The 17624-nt window shown below is 45.0% G+C and overlaps 1 protein-coding gene and 2 non-coding genes across 5 annotated transcripts in view; 1 reads left to right on the top strand and 2 right to left on the bottom strand.

The window, feature by feature from the left end:
• Nucleotides 1–17624, bottom strand: part of LOC126237126 (uncharacterized) — a 469607-nt gene that overhangs the window by 369649 nt on the left and 82334 nt on the right. The gene's annotated exons all lie outside the window — the stretch shown is intronic.
• Trnat-ugu (transfer RNA threonine (anticodon UGU)) lies at nt 3769–3843 on the bottom strand. The gene has a single exon. It is a non-coding gene; the product is annotated as a tRNA-Thr (tRNA).
• Trnat-ugu (transfer RNA threonine (anticodon UGU)) lies at nt 4015–4089 on the top strand. The gene has a single exon. It is a non-coding gene; the product is annotated as a tRNA-Thr (tRNA).

Here is a 17624-nt window from a genome sequence, read left to right as displayed (position 1 = left end):
AACTTCAACGAGTTGCCAAAGTGTAAAGAAAAGTTATAAAACGATTACCACTCTGTAAAGCAAACCCACTACTACACGTTAACGGGCAGCCTGTGAATTCACCCAGAACGGAAACGCCCAGCTGTTGCTGCAGGAGCTATTGTGTGCGCAGACAGACGTGAACCGGCAAGCTCGGCGGTCAGTCACATTGTTATTTCGTTCGACGTAAAATCACCACCGCCGAAATCTTAAATTCTGAACATACCCCAGCAACACTTCGAAACAATCATTGTAAATGTGGTTGCTGCGACGAAACTGCCACATTTCAACCTAACTTAGACCTCGCGCTACACTACAGATCAGTCCGTCGCGACATTCACACTTCTCGAAAGAGGTGTTGCTTTAGTTGGTTTGTACATAATCCACAAGAAGCGCTACTACAATCCAGAGCCAGCGTTGATGAATTTCCTTCAGTCCCAACCAGTACTTAATTTTACTACATAAAACGGCTTCGAGAAAACTGGAGCTTCGAGCAAACTGGATGTGAAACTCATGAGCGGTACGAACAGGAAAGTAATTTCCTGTTTAAGCATACAAAATCAAAAAGAAGACAAGAACTCCATAAACGCCATAGTCGAGACAGTGCATTTATTGCTGCCATGACATGCGGTTTTAGCTTCGAATGGCAGACCGCGTCATATGAAGTACCGTTTCACTTAGCATGTGTATATCCAAGAATAATTCAATAGGAAGATGATTGAAATCAAAATTCGCTGCCAGATCATTTCTATATTTGAGGTGTTGCTGGCGATGAATTTAACACGGATGTCGACACGTGCTGAGCCGATGGCCTGAGAACAAACTTGCGGAGCTCATTGGAATTCTTGTCTGCACGACTCATAACCTTCTAATACCGCTACGGATGAGTCGCACCCTCACCACGTGCCAAAATTCTTCGTTCCGCAAATGACGTCATTCGGTAATTTCCCCAGTGTATTTCGGTAATTTCCCCTGTGCGTTCTACAGCCGACACTCATCAAATCATGCTGTATTTGAAATCATTGTGGCAACTGGTTACTAAGGCAGATGGAGTCGTGCTAGCAGTAACTGAAAGAGGGCTGATCACAATCTCGCACCAACAGTAGCGTTCTTCGTTCTCCACTGAATAATTTCAGAAAAATGTCAAGAGCCTTCTTTTAGCACGAACTAGACCCGCTTCCTTTTCACGACCAGTATCAGACACGGGGTAATTAATTTGGCAATCTAACACTCTTTGAAGCGAGAATGACGACAAATGCTGAAGTGCGGTGTACAGATTGTCGAGAAAATTCGCTGCAACAAGCGCACGGCGATGATATTGGCATGGGATACGTAAAAATTAAGGTTAACACAAAGTCATTCAAAAGACCTATAATTGTAATGCAGGAAATAAAATATAAAGGAAGATGACCTGATGGTCAGTAGATCTTCGATGGGGAAACTTGTTTACGAACCTCGTTCTGCTAGGAATTGCTATATAATAGGAAGTCTAAAGGGGCGTTTTCTCTTGCGGACAACAGATCGGTAGATTCCTTCGGCCTTATGTTGTGTCGTCTGCTGATGGTATTCACGATTCTTTCATTATTTGTCTCACAGAACTGAACAGGTAGATGAAGTGTTACGAGAAGAAACTTTAATTAGAATACGTTGCCAGCGTCTCCCGTGATCTTGAAACCAGCTGAAATATTGTGATTTGCATGGTAGGCTCATGACAAAACTGTGTTTCTTGACAACTCATCAGTAATATACGTAACCCGTCTTACGCAAGTGCCCCTTTCACTGCGACCATAGATTGTTAGTGGCTTTCTAAGCTATCTGACTAGAGCAGAAAATTTCTCTTCTCATACAGACAAGTCGTACAGAGGACATAGATTAGTACGTTGCACAGATGTAAGAAGCTGGATTCGCTTTCTGCAGGCGACGATTGAAATCACCGTCTGGCCATCCGGATTTACGATTTCCGCCCTTTCCCCAGATTACTTAAAGCAAATGCAGTTCACTTTAACACGGTCGAATTCCTTCCAAATCCTCGGTTGTCTTTACAGGATCATACACCTCAAACCTCTCGCTTTGAGAAACGTCTATAAAGCAAACCCCCTGCGCCGGCTTCAGTCTTTACTTTTATCTTTTTGCAGCCCGCATCTCGTGGTCGTGCGGTAGCGTTCTCGCTTCCCACGCCCGGGTTCGCGGGTTCGATTCCCGGCGGGGTCAGGGATTTTCTCTGCCTCGTGATGGCTGGGTGTTGTGTGTTGTCCTTAGGTTAGTTAGGTTTAAGTAGTTCTAAGTTCTAGGGGACTTACGACCACAGATGTTAAGTCCCATAGTGCTCAGAGCCATTTGAACCATTTTTTATCTTTTTGCAGACTGGCTATGCCGATAGCTGCAGCACTGTACTTTGTTGGACTTACCAGGTAAAATGTTTTAGGTATTTTTGTTTCATTGTAACAGAAACGTGGGTAGTGCTGGCGCATATACGAGGGGCGTTCAGAAAGTAAGCTCCGATCGGTCGCGAAATGGAAACGACTCTGAAAATCCGATAAAGCTTTGCACAGATGTGTTGGGTAGTGTCTCTAGTATAACCCCAGTTAGCATCACGTCGCTCTTCTCATTTCTGAGCTCGCAGTGAGTGCGTAAAGATGTCTAGAAAATAGTGTCTGCCGCCAAGTACGAGGGCCTGGTGAGAAATTTCGCCTGAAGCTATGCAGCTAACATTACATAACTGTCGTGCTGTTTCTTCTTCAAGACAATTCTCAGCCGCATTCTGCAGGGGCAATGAAGATGCTCCTGCATCGTTTTCAAATGGAAATGTGAGATTACCCACAATACAGTCCGCAATTGTCTCCCCCTGAGTTTCATCTCTGGTCACATGAACTGCTGTCTTTGAAGACAACATTTTGACACAGACAACGAGGTGTAGGCCAGCGTGGAGAATTGGCGGAAAGCACTGGCGGCTGCCTTCTATGATGAGGCTATTGAAAAGTTGGTACAACGCTATGATAAAAGTCTAAGTCAGAACGGCGACTACGTAGAGAAGTAGCTGAAAGGTGTAGCTAATTGTTACAAGTAAAACATTTCTGATGTTCACTGTGGTTTCAATTTGGCAATCAATCGGAGCTTACTTTCTGAACAGGCCTCGTATAACCCAACGGAAAAAAAAACGCAAAACCAAAAGCGGTTCAAGTAAAGTAATGAAATTTCATTTCGAGAAAACATTTGCCTATGTAACATAAGTAAGTGAATAACATTCCAAGGTCATAGGTTAATGTACAGGTTAGATAAGCCATTGCGAATGTGAAATGTTGGTGCATAACTAACCGGTGTAACCGCCAGATCTTGTCACGGTCCGCGCTGCTCTCCCCGTCGGAAGTTCGAGTCCTCCCTCGGGCATGGGTGTGTGTGTCTTGTCCATAGCGTAAGTTAGTTTAAGTTAGATTAAGTAGTGTATAAGCTTACGGACCGATGAATTTAGCAGTTTGGTCCCATAAGACCTTACCACAAATTTCCAAAAATAACCGCCAGAATGGTGAATACAAGCAGGCAAACGTGCGTGCATTGTGTTGTATAGCTGCCGGATGTCAGTTTGTGGGATGGACATCCATGCCTGTTGCACTTGGTCGATCAGTACAGGAACGGTTAATGCTGTTTGTGGATGACGCTGGAGGAGTCGCCCTGTAGTTATGAAATGATAATTAGACACCCTAGCTGCAAACAGGCGTTGATACACTTCATTGGGGACATGTTGAAAATGTGTGCCCCGACCGGGACTCGAACCCGGGATCTCCTGCTTACATGGCAGACGCTCTATCCATCTGAGCCACCGCGGGCACAGAGGATAGTGCGTCTGCAGGGACTTATCCCTTGCACGTTCCCCGTGAGATCCACATTCCCAACATGTCCACAACACTACATTCGTAGTGCGCCTAATAGATGTTTGCCCATCATACGCTCACGGGGAGCGTGCAAGGGATAAGTCCCTGCAGACGCACTATCCTCTGTGCCCGCGGTGGCTCAGATGGATAGAGCGTCTGCCATGTAAGCAGGAGATCCCGGGTTCGAGTCCCGGTCGGGGCACACATTTTCAACATGTCCCCAATGAAGTGTATCAACGCCTGTTTGCAGCTAGGGTGTCTATTTAATTATCATTTCATTTCTAGCAAAGCTGCATGGTCATCCACGGTAACTGTTCTTTCGGGAACAGATACTACAGTCATATATAGTCGCCCTGTAGTGTCCCGTATGTGCTCGATTGGAGACAGATCTGGTGATCGAGCAGGCGAAGGTAACATGCCGACACTGTGTAGAGCATGCTGGGCTACAGGGCTACAACAGCGCTATGTGGGCGAGCATTATCCTGTTGGAACACATCCCTGGAATGCTGTTCATGAATGGCAGTAAAACACTCAAATCACCAGATTCCGGACCTTAACTCCACGGGTTAATCCAGTGAGTCTAGCAGGCAGACAGGTTGGTTGCAGGCCCTCAACTGGTCTCCTAACCAACACACGGCCATCACTGGCACCGAGGCAGAACGAGCTTTTAGCAAAAACATAAAAGACCTCCACCCTGTCCTCCACTGATCTCTCGCTTGACAACACCCAAGTCGCAAATGGCGGTGCTTGGGGTCAATGCCGGACGGAGTGACCGTGCGGTTCTAGGCGCTACAGTCTGGAGCCGAGCGACCCCTACGGTCGCAGGTTCGAATCCTGCCTCAGGCATGTATGTGTGAGATGTCCTTAGGTTAGTTAGGTTTAATTAGTTCTAAGTTCTAGGCGACTGATGACCTCAGAAGTCGCATAGTGCTCAGAGCCATTTGAACCATTTGGGATCAATGGATGCTGGCTTGGACATATCCTTGAAGTAACCGATTTGTAGCGGTTCGTTGTGTCATTGTGGTGCCAACTGCTGCTCAAATTGCTGGTGCCAATGCAGTACGATACGCCAGATCCATACACCGAACACGATGGTCTTCCCTCTCGGTAATGCCACGTGACCGTCCGCGGCTCGGTCTTCTTGCGACCGTACATTCTCGTGACCACCGATGTCAGCAGCCATGTACAGTGGCTGCGTTCCTGGCAATTCTTTCAGCATTATTGTAGAAGGAACATCCTGCCTCTCGTAGCCCTATTACACAACCTCGTTCAAACTCAATGAGGTGTTGGTAATGGCGTCTTTATCGCCTTAAAGGCATATTTGACGAACATCAACTCCCCATGTCCAGTCTCTCATGACCGTTACAGCGTGTATTTAAAGCAAACCTGATTTCCATCTTCATAGTGGCGCTACTAGCGCCTCTCTTATGCGACTGGCGCGAAATTTGAACAGGTGTCATCCTTCAGGTGTAGAAACATGCCTTCCAACTTTCGTTTATGTTGCATAGCTTCTTTTTAGTGTTGCGATTTTTTTCCGTCAGTATATTAGCACACCGGACAAAAAACTAGTCACCCCTAGAGAAATCATTACAACCATCATTTAATACTGTGTAATTCCGTCCCTGGTCTTGATAACCGCGTGGATTCGGTTACGAAATAAGTCCACAAGGTTGTGCAGGCGCGTCGAATACAGGTTAAGCCACTAGCTGAGGATCTGATCGCTCAGTTGCGGGGACGCCGATGTCGGCGTTTGCTCGCTATTCCAAAATGTCCTACAAATTTTCTATGGGGTTCAAGTCAGGAGATTTTGCAGGCCAGTCGAGATGTAATTGAATGGGAGAGTGTTTAGAAAACCAGTAACATTTTTGCAGCCTGATGAATATTTCTGTTAAGGTCTTGAAAAGTTGGGATATCAATAGCATACTCATAATGTAAATATTGACAAAAAGCAACACTTAATCATTTAGAATGTTTAAATAAACATGCTGGTTCACGTTAGCGCTCAGTGAGCTGGCCGATTGAGTATAAGAAAAATATCACAGACCTACCTCCGGCCAGAACATGACTTTGCACACATTCAGGAGAAACTGCTTCATTTTGCCTTCGTTGCTCTCGACGACGTGCGTCATTTCAATATACAGTAGTCAATAACGTGATTCGTCAGACCACAATACAAGTCAGCTACCGTCCACCATTGATGATTTCTAGCCCGTTGAAGGCGCGCAGCTTGCCGTACTAGTGTGAGCAATGGCCTCTTGCGAGGGAAGCGACTCCAAATGTTCGTTGCAAGCAGTTACCGTCGCAGTGTTCTCTCGATAAAAGGCTGGGATGAACCTTCGTTTACTGCCAGCAGAAATTCCCACCGGGTTTGGAAGCGATTTCGAGCGACAAGCCGTGAAAAGCGTCTCCGGTCCCTCTCAGTCAGAATCTTTTTCCGACAAGACGTCGTGTTTCGTGGCCACGTTGTGTTTCACCACTTCTTGTAAACACGTTTGGTCACGGCCGAACATGTCTGCACCTATCTGCCATTCTGTCACGTCGTTACATTTACCCGTGTTTACGTACAACGTCCGCTTGCAACATAAATGACTCATTGATCGCTACTGCCTTATGTTCACGCAGAGGCAGTCCACCGGCGGTTGAGCGCTTCACTCGTTTGCTGTAAACGCTTTAACGATTCAGCTGTGCGCGCGTATTGGGGTGAGTAATTTTTTGTCCGCTGAGCCTATGTGACCAAACTGAAAGTGGCACGAAAATTGAAGTCCAAACATTAATCCTAACATTTTGTAACAACTGTCTGGAATAATGACAAGCATTTTGTTACGTATAGTCGAACGTGTCCTGTGGGTTCACGTAAATGGACAGGCTGCACTAGGCGACATCTGAAGAAATGTTTCGTATGTCCCGACACCACTTCACTCACAATTCACTGTCCAAAATTTAATATGTACGGGTTCACCAGAAAGCTATTACCTCATGTACAACAGAGACATTTTAAGGATAAAAACATAGGCCTTCTTTTGTAGTATTCTGACGTGAGGATCTTTAATTCACTCCTTCACAGTTGGTGGTCATTGCAGTTTTGTCGGAATCTTCATTTGAGCAAAGTACGTTCGTCAGCTTTCGTCAGCAGAACCTGATTCCTTATTACATATGCTAATGAAGGCCACTTATGATAATAACCGAAACATTGGTTCAACATTTTAGCGTATGTTGCACTCTATACAACCCAGAAGTTTCATGGAAGCATAGCAGACCTGTTTGTCGTTAATACTTTTCCATTACGAACTGTCGGAAACTTTTTAGATGCAGTTTCAGTTTTGCTACCCCATATCTAATGTTTGTGTGTATTTGAGTAGTTTGTGAGAGCATGCTTCCTCGTGTTTATACACTCCTGGAAATGGAAAAAAGAACACATTGACACCGATGTGTCAGACCCACCATACTTGCTCCAGACACTGCGAGATCCGCACAGCGGACACACCAGGAACCGCGGTGTTGGCCGTCGAATGGCGCTAGCTGCGCAGCATTTGTGCACCGCCGCCGTCAGTGTCAGCCAGTTTGCCGTGGCATACGGAGCTCCATCGCAGTCTTTAACACTGGTAGCATGCCGCGACAGCGTGGACGTGAACCGTATGTGCAGTTGACGGACTTTGAGCGAGGGCGTATAATGGGCATGCGGGAGGCCGGGTGGACGTACCGCCGAATTGCTCAACACGTGGGGCGTGAGGTCTCCACAGTACATCGATGTTGTCGCCAGTGGTCGGCGGACGGTGCACGTGCCCGTCGACCTGGGACCGGACCGCAGTGACGCACGGATGCACGCCAAGACCGTAGGATCCTACGCAGTGCCGTAGGGGACCGCACCGCCACTTCCCAGCAAATTAGGGACACTGTTGCTCCTGGGGTATCTGCGAGGACCATTCGCAACCGTCTCCATGAAGCTGGGCTACGGTCCCGCACACCGTTAGGCCGTCTTCCGCTCACGCCCCAACATCGTGCAGCCCGCCTCCAGTGGTGTCGCGACAATCGTGAATGGAGGGACGAATGGAGACGTGTCGTCTTCAGCGATGAGAGTCGCTTCTGCCTTGGTGCCAATGATGGTCGTATGCGTGTTTGGCGCCGTGCAGGTGAGCGCCACAATCAGGACTGCATACGACCGAGGCACACAGGGCCAACACCCGGCATCATAGTGTGGGGAGCTATCTCCTACACTGGCCGTACACCACTGGTGATCGTCGAGGGGACACTGAATAGTGCACGGTACATCCAAACCGTCATCGAACCCATCGTTCTACCATTCCTAGACCGGCAAGGGAACTTGCTGTTCTAACAGGACAATGCACGTCCGCATGTATCCCGTGCCACCCAACGTGCTCTAGAAGGTGTAAGTCAACTACCCTGGCCAGCAAGATCTCCGGATCTGTCCCCCATTGAGCATGTTTGGGGCTGGATGAAGCGTCGTCTCACGCGGTCTGCACGTCCAGCACGAACGCTGGTCCAACTGAGGCGCCAGGTGGAAATGGCATGGCAAGCCGTTCCACAGGACTACATCCAGCATCTCTACGATCGTCTCCATGGGAGAATAGCAGCCTGCATTGCTGCGAAAGGTGGATATACACTGTACTAGTGCCGACATTGTGCATGCTCTGTTGCCTGTGTCTATGTGCTTGTGGTTCTGTCAGTGTGATCATGTGATGTATCTGACCCCAGGAATGTGTCAATAAAGTTTGCCCTTCCTGGGACAATGAATTCACGGTGTTCTTATTTCAATTTCCAGGAGTGTATTTGTGTGTGTGTGTGTGTGTGTGTGTGTGTGTGTGTGTATGTGTATCAACAATAAGTTTCGCTGACGACACGGCTATCCTCTGTGAAAGTTAGGAATTACTGATAATATGTGGGTCTCGACCAAAAGACTGCACAATAGCGAATCATTGTAGGAGCGCACGAACGAAGATAATCGAATCGTTTGTCATGTCAGAGAAGAATTAAATTGGCAGACAAAGTAATAAATATGAGTTTCTCTGCAGAATCGTAAAGCGAAGGAACTAGTTGAAAACAGTGACTGGAAGAACAGACTAGATGATAGGACACGTATTGAACATCACGGAATACCTACCGCGACACTAAATCAGGCAAAAAGTATAAGAAAAGATATAGCTGTTTACAACAAATACAACCACAGCCTGGGGGGGTGTTTCCAGAATGAGATTTTCACTCTGCAGTGGAGTGTGCGCTGTTGTGAAACTTTCCTGGCAGATTAAAACTGTGCCGGACCGAGATTCGAACTGAGGACCTTTGCCTTCGGGCAAGTGCTCTACCATCTGAGCTACCCAAGCACGACTCACGCCCCTCCTCACAGCTTTACTTTTGCCAGTACCTTGTCTCCTACCTTCCAAACTTTACAGAAGCTCTCCTGCGAACCTTGCAGAACTAGCACTCCTGAAAGAAAGGATATTGCGGAGATATGGCTAAGCCATAGGCGAGCAAGTGCCATAAAGTGTGGAAGTTCATCCCACAAACTGACATTCGGCACCTTCACAATACAATACATGTGACGTTTGTATGTTTCCATTCAACATTCTGGCGGTTACAACGGTTATTAATGTACCAGCATCGCACATTTTCAATGGCTTATCTCGCGCTTACATTAACGTGTGGTCTTGCAACGTTAATCACTTAAATTATTTATCTAGACAAACGTATTTCCGAAATTTCTTTATCCTACATTCATTATTTTTGTTGTTTCTTTTTTTTACCGTCAGTGCAATTGAGGGCTTTTGCTGTAGGTGTTGCTCCGACACGATGAGATCACTACAAGAGAGTTCAAAATGTTCAAATGTGTGTGAAATCTTATGGGACTTAACTGCTAAGGTCATCAGTCCCTAAGCGTGCACACTACTTAACCTAAATTATCCTAAGGACAAACACACACATCCATGCCCTAGGGAGGACTCGAACCTCCGCCGGGATGACTACAAGAGAGAAACCCACTGCTGGCTAATCAACACGAGTCAGAAGACCGATCAACATTCATAGGAAAACGTGGCGGCACATTCCTAGATTTGAAAGGTACACATTATTCAGAACATTGGCGATTAATATGATCTTGTTTTCATTTTATCTGTAGCAAATGCGAGGTCGCGGTTATTAAAATCAGTGTTAAAATAACGGTTCAACCACCTTTCACAGTTCTAGTGTTTTTGTTTCGTGAAAGGTGGATGAGGCTATGTTTGGTCAACGATGTTTACGTTTTTTACTGGAATTTATTTAGTACCATAGTCAAACACAAACATTGTGTGTCGCTGTTTAAATGTATTTCATTCATTCCAACAAATCAGTTGCAGAAGAGTAAAGAAGAAACTCTGTCTTGATCTTTCCAAAGTGACCATCACAGCTCCCGCCTGGAGACATTCAGGGAAAACAGGGAAACCTAAACCTGGATAGTTCTATGGGAGTCTAATCTCTGGTCCTTCCGACTGTAAGTTTACCCTTTAAGGGGAAGAAATTCATGAAATTAACCGAAAAAGTTAATTTTCAATTAGTTTTCAATTTATCAGTAGAGCTCGTGGACAATAAGGTCTCAAAGTTTCAATGATGAACTCGCGTTCGAAGCGCCCGAAAAATAATGTGAAGCAATCTTCCTGCATTACCCGCTTCTTGAAGAACACTTCAATAGTAGCTCCGCGAACAACGATTCCGTTCTCAAGGCGAGGTTTCCAAATTGTACCCTAAATGTTATGAAACCCACTAACCGGTTTCTGGTTCATCCTGAACTTCTAAAAAAGTTTGTTCGGGCAAAACGCAACACCCAAATAAGTCTCTAAATTTATTTATATGGAAATGATGCCCAAAAACAACATTTTCATCTGCTACAGTTGTCAGAATGGCGACTTATGATGCAGTTCTTGAATTTAATGATGGGAACGTGGAGAGAATGAAGCTATTAGGGAAAATCGTACTTAATATATTAAATTTCACTCAAAATATCTTGAGAAAAATAGATTTACAGCGCCTCTCTGCAGCTAAAAACTCAAGTTTAAGATCTGGCAAAGGGAAGGAGGCAAAAAACAAGAAACCGAAAGAGAAGCCTTGTAGGGAAAGATGAGCCTGAGAACAAATCTGGGGCCTTCTGAAGATGTGACGTAAGAAAAAACGCTAAGCTGAACCTTAAATTGGATATTCTGAAAATTATTATTTTTTTAAGCTTATGTAGCATTTTCTCAGAATCTATGAAGGCTAGGGCTAGAGCACACTTATTGCTATAAACTCAATAAATGTTGTGTCAGGAGTAAATTACGAAATTCTGAGTGTAAGCTGAGATAAGGGCCAAAGTACTTAGAATTTTGCTTGACTTTTATATTGTATTTACAGAATTATAATTAAAAATTATTAAAATTCTCCTATTCGATATATTCGAAAAACCTCATGCGAGAAGCTTAGTAAATGCAAAGACATTAAACAGAGAAAATTTTGTAGAAATCTCTTGAATAGCTGCTGAGAAAAAGAAACATGCACCATTTTTTGAAAATAAAATTTCTAAATTCCATAAAAAAATATGTAAAATTCGAGGAACCTAACAGTAAAGGTGTTAACTTCATGTAATGCGCGGTACAAAATTACAATGTCGTATTTTCGAAATTCTAGATTTAGTGTATCTTTTAAACAGTGTGTGCTTTTCATGAACGTCCGTTCATTAACCTCTGCGCTAACTCGTTCACTTATTTCGTTTGATTGCTGATAAATGCAGAAGATAGGCTCGTCATGTCTTCTCACTGAGTGTACAAAAAATTACAACAGCTCTTTTCTCGAGAGCGATGCTAAGCTGCGCGGCTTCCGGTCCCTTGCTCCCTTTGCTAGTGCGCATCTGGTGCACTCGTACCTGGTATTTTGAATAATGGCACCTAGGATTCAGCCTGTTAAAAATATCTGTGTGACGCTTCGTACGTCACACGCGACGTCACTTGCGTCTGATTCTCAGGTGACGTACAGCGTGCCAGAGATCACGCGGGACACAGCAAGTGCCAACTCCACCCACGCACTAGCAGCAAGAAAGCTGACAAGTGCGCCATTCGCTGCACCTACAGCCAAGCTTTCATTCGGATTCTTTGATCGGAGCTGAAAAAGTGAACTCTCCACCTTCCACCCCCTTCAAGTCGTGTGGGTTTATCTCAAATTGGGGAGCTTTTTCAGCGGTAAAATCTGATTCTTCTTACAGTTAAATACAGGATGATAAAAAAAATCCAAACAGAGCAGAAATTAGCATAGAATTACGGGATCGAATGAGAATTTGGGATACAAATATCCAGGGCAGGCAGATATAGTAAAGGCAGTGTGGAACTAAATTACCGCCACTCCGTCTTCAGGCCGCAAGTGGCCCATCGGGACCATCCGACAGCCGTGTCATCCTCAGTTTAGGATGCGGATAGGAGGGGCGTGTGGTCAGCACACCGCTCTCCCGGTCGTTACGATGGTTTTCTTTGACCGGAGCCGCTACTATTCGGTCGAGTAGCTCCTCAGTTGGCATCACTAGGCTGAACGCACCTCGAAAAACGGCAACAGCGCATGGCGGCTGGATGGTCACCCATCCAAGTGCCGACCACGTCCGACAGCGCTTAATTTCGGTGTCCTCACGGGAACCGGTGTATCCACTGCGGCAATGCCGTTGCCTGGAACTAAATTACACTGCCGGAAAAAATTAATACACCCTTCTAGAGGTTTCCAATTCACTCAAGGTTTACTGTTGCAGTAGTGCGTATGGAGCACATGAAAGGGTTACATTTACGATCAATAGCACAATCGGTTCTGAAGTACGAGGTAGCGACACATGCTGAAACACCCGTGCTAATACGTGGTGTAGCCTCCACCCAGGCATCAAATCGACTGCACAGATGGCGAATACTGTCCTGGAATACTTCATGCCACTCCTGCTCGACCTGTTCAAGTAGTTCAGTAAGAGTTGGTTGACAAGTCGCCCGAGTCACTTCTCGTCCCATCATATCCCGCACTCCCTCGATTGGAGCCAAGTCCAGAGATCGTCCTGCCCAGGGGCGCTGTTGCACGTCTTGCAGGATACGTGAAATTGCAAGGGCAGTGCGTGGGCGAAAGTTATCCTGTTGGAACAACACATTACCTTCCTGCTGCAAGAACAGCAAATGAACATTCTTCACGTTGCGAGTGCTGTTAGCGTCCCCTCCAGAAACACCAAAAGTGAACTAGAATCTTAGCTTATCGTACCACAGACCATAGGGACCAGTGTGTCTTGGAAGAATGTACTCTATGGGACAACGCTCGCCAGGTCCAGCGGGCAGACAGAACCTGCTTGCATCGCTGAAGACCACGGCGCTCAATTCTATCTTCCAAGTGATACTCTGATGTACACGTCGATGCAAAACGATGCTGTGGCGTGAGTGGGAGACGGGCTAGAGGTGTGTCTGTAGTCGCATTGCTGAAACCCGGTTCGCAACAATTCGTGTTGACACATTTGGGCTCACAGACCCTCTTATCTGTTATGTGGTAGCCGTACGATTTGCCACTGCTGCCTCGACAATACGGCGATCTAGGCGGGCATCTTTGGTGTGTGGACATCCAGAATGTCGTCTACGTGTGTGAGAGTGCTCATGTGACCACTGATACTAGCGTCACTGCGCAACTGACGCGGCACGTTCAACTTGCGTGGCAGTTCTCCGAAAGGACAATCGCGCCATTCTGAAGGCCACAATTTGACCCCTTTCAAACACTTAATTGACTGTAGGAAGCGCGAGCGTGTCTCCATAGCATGGTTTCCTGCTTACTTCACACGTCTGCTCCAAACTGAGTCTTCTGGCTGCAGGCATTCCGTACTAAAACGAAAACACAAATGGCGCTCTGGTAGCTATCTGTGGGCGGACCACGTTGAAACCAACTGCTGTCCTCAGGTGGCATATGCCGTCATCGGACCAAACTCACACCTCTTTACTTTTTTTCCCATCAGGGTATTATATTCACTAACAAGGGAACCTCCCCATCGCATCCCCCTCAGATTTAGTTGTAAGTTGGCACAGTGGATAGGCCTTGAAAAACTGAACACAGATAAATCGAGAAAACAGGAAGAAGTTGTGTGGAACTATGAAAAAATAAGCAAAATATACAAACTGAGTAGTCCGTGTGCAAGATAGGCAACATCAAGGACAGTACGAGCCCAGGAGCGCCGCGGTCCCGTGGTTAGCGTGAGCTACTGCGGAACGAGAGGTCCTTGGTTCAAGTCTTCCCTCGAGTGAAAAGTTTATTTTCGCATATTTATGATCTGTCCGTTCGTTCATTGACGTCTCTGTTCACTGTAATAAGTTTAGTGTCTGTGTTTTGCGACCGCGCCGCAAAACCGTGCGATTTGTAGACGAAAGGACGTGCCTCTCCAATGGGAACCGAAAACATTTGACCGCAAGGTCTTAGGTCAACCGATTCCTCCACGGGAAAACACGTCTGATATATTCTATACGACACTGGTGACGGCATGTGCGTCACATGACAAGAATATGTTGTCGACCCACCTAACTTATACACTTGGCGAATGGGTAAAAAGATTCTTCTACCTTGCCCGATTTAGGTTTTCTTGTGGATGTGATAATCACTCCCAAAAAGTGATGAAAACATAAGAGTTTGTCACATAAACCGCAACAAATGAATGCAACATTTTCACAGTCGCACAGTTTTCCCTGTGCTCTGTCAAAACATATGTTTTTAACGTTTTTAAATTTTTCCGTGTGTAGACCGTCAAATCCTGCATATGTCCAAGCAATTTTGAACATGTCCTGGAATTTTGGACAGCGAAGTTGATTATATAAAAAATTAAACTTTTCACTCGTGGGAAGACTTGAACCAAGGACCTCTCGCTCCGCAGCTGCTCACGCTAACCACGGGACCACGGCGCTCCTTGGCTCCCACTATCCTTGATGTTGCTTATCTTACACACGGACTACTCAGTTTGTATATTTTGCTTATTTTTTCATAGTTCCACACAACTTCTTCCTGTTTTCTTGATTGATCTATCCACTGTGCCAACTTATAACTAAATCTGAGGGGCGTACGATGGGGAGGTTCCCTTGTAAGAAGAGAGCAGATAAAGAGCACCTTACATACTAGTCTGTATATGTAGACAGAGTGTTTCAGTCTTTGCAAGAGACATCTATGGATGATAAATCGTGTATTGGGGAACCCATTTTTATTCATTATTTCCCTGAGAGGCGGCACGGCACGGGCATGCAATGTGTGTTGCCAATAATCCAGTCATCTGCTCCGTGTGAAACGGGGTGGACTGAGCCAATTGAAGTTCCTGATTCGCTTCTAAAATATCTTTCTCCACAGAGACACTCATTCTTAAGCTTTTCTTGTTGGAAATCAATCAGTTTACTGGGGCAGTTAGAATGCAACACACCTGATTAGCAGATACTGCTAATTTGGTGAAATTTCGTCATCGCAGCGCCGGTGAATACTAACAGACGCCTAGCGTCGCCACGAAACATCGTCGAATATTTTATTTCTAAATAAAAGTTGTTTTCCCTGACATGTTCCATCATCCTTTGATGTTTGATGTAAGGACTCTGAAATACCCTGTATATACTCGGCAAGCCATTAAACTTTGCTTGGCGGAGGGAACATCGTACAAATATTAATTATTTTCTGTCCTGTTCCATTCGAAAGATGTCTCTAAGCGTCTGCACGTGCCATGATCACTCTTATCTTATTTTCGTTTACCATACCTACGCCTGATATACGATGGTGGCAGCATAATATTCGCATAGCCTCCTTCGAATGAAAGTGTCTAAATTTAGCCGACAGGGTTTCTTGGCTATATAGTGTTGGTTTTTTTAGATGTAAGAAGAAGCTGAACTGATTATTGTCGCTGTTCCTGGTGTGTTATCTAAATCTGATACTAAAAAACCCAACACCACACAACGGGAAAATTGAAACTATATTACAAAATGGTTCAAATGGCTCTGAGCACTATGGGACTCAACTGCTGAGGTCATTAGTCCCCTAGAACTTAGAACTAGTTAAACCTAACTAACCTAAGGACATCACAAACATCCATGCCCGAGGCAGGATTCGAACCTGCGACCGTAGCGGTCTCGCGGTTCCAGACTGCAGCGCCTTTAACCGCATGGCCATTTCGGCCGGCTAAACTATATTACAAATACTACACAGAATACCGAAAGGAACTACTATGAATATACTTGAAGAATTGGAGATATTTATAAACGTACTACATGAACTCAGAGACTTTAAACATAAATACTATCTGGAAAACTTTATTGACATACTGGAACACGAAAAACGATAGTACATTTGACAACAAAAATTTTAATTTGCAGTAAAATGCAGTCAGTGAAATATAATATTATCGTTGCTTAGCTCATTATACGTTGTAAACATAGAGCATCTCTACTAGTAAACTAACTGTCAAATAAATGTCAAATCGTACTTTGTAGTAAATGAACTATCAAACACGTGTCGAAACGCATTCACTACGTTTATAATTACCATACATCACATAATCTCTACGAATTAGACGGTGGAGATGCAATACTGGCGTCAAATCAAACTAGACATTACTAACAATGTGAAATTACAATGTATAATTATTCACATGGATAACCACCACATACGTAGATGGTCTCACCTATGTTGTATTTGCCGATTACCTGAGAATGAAAATAAAGCCGAAACAACTGCGTAAAGAATATTAAATTTACTGCAGCTAGCCTGGATATTTCGTTTTCAAAATGTCATACTATGGCGTGTACTACGCTGCGGGCCCAGTGGAACGTAAAATGATATACTTTGGTGAGTTGAAGCAGTAGCCAGTGGGCCAATTCTCTGCGTGCATGCTTGTCTGAGTCGCACAAAGCGGCCTAGTCTAGTCGAATCTAGTCGAGTCTGGTCTGGTTATTTTCCTGCCGCCGTTTCTGGATGGTCATCTGCTGCAGCCCTTGTATAGACGAGTAACGTATTAACTTGCTTTGAAGTTGGTTTCTGATAGCCCTTCTAGTGCAACGAGTTACAAAATTATGGTGAGATACCATTTAGCATCGCGCTTCTTGGTATAACACTACAGCATTTGCTTACGCCCAGAGTGAACGTTCGTTGTTTAGTGAAAGGGTTAGTTTTAAGGCTCTTGGTACAGAATTCGTCCGAATAATAGGCGTGCTGAAATTCGTCACACTCTCGTTTAGCTAAATGTTTTTAGCTTTTTCCAGTGGATATAGAATATCTTGTTTAGTTCTTTCGTTTGTGGTGCCCTAGGATGGCTCTTGTTTCATGTATGGGCAATCTTATTCTCTCCTGTATCAGTAGCCACGTTTTGAGACGAAATAATTATTCGCTGAACTGAAGCTTCTGAAAGCTATTCATATTCCCGTGCCAATGACAAATTCTATGACTTTCGTAGTATTGCGTGCACGTTGCATCCCCAATTTAACTACAATGTGTACCATTACACGTCCTCTGCCTTCAGCAGGAATACTATTCAAAGTGAGAGATTATTGCAATCAGTATACACGTATTAAGAAATAAAGTCGGCAGAATGCTTTTTCCATTCCTTGCATGTCTTACGGATTGAAGGTGACAGGGTGGAGATTCCGAGAGTGCCTGATGCTTATCAGATCGTGTTCGAACTTTCTGTTTTGGGTATATACGTTACAAGTTTCTCGGCAGAAAATTGCCAGGTTTTCAGACTGAGCTGTGTATGCTCGTCGCATA

This window comes from Schistocerca nitens, chromosome 2, assembly GCF_023898315.1.
Source record: "Schistocerca nitens isolate TAMUIC-IGC-003100 chromosome 2, iqSchNite1.1, whole genome shotgun sequence".
NCBI classification, from domain to species: Eukaryota; Metazoa; Arthropoda; class Insecta; order Orthoptera; family Acrididae; genus Schistocerca; species Schistocerca nitens.
The sequence above is the reverse complement of the archived record's forward strand: the minus strand, read 5'-3'. Positions and strand labels throughout refer to the sequence as shown.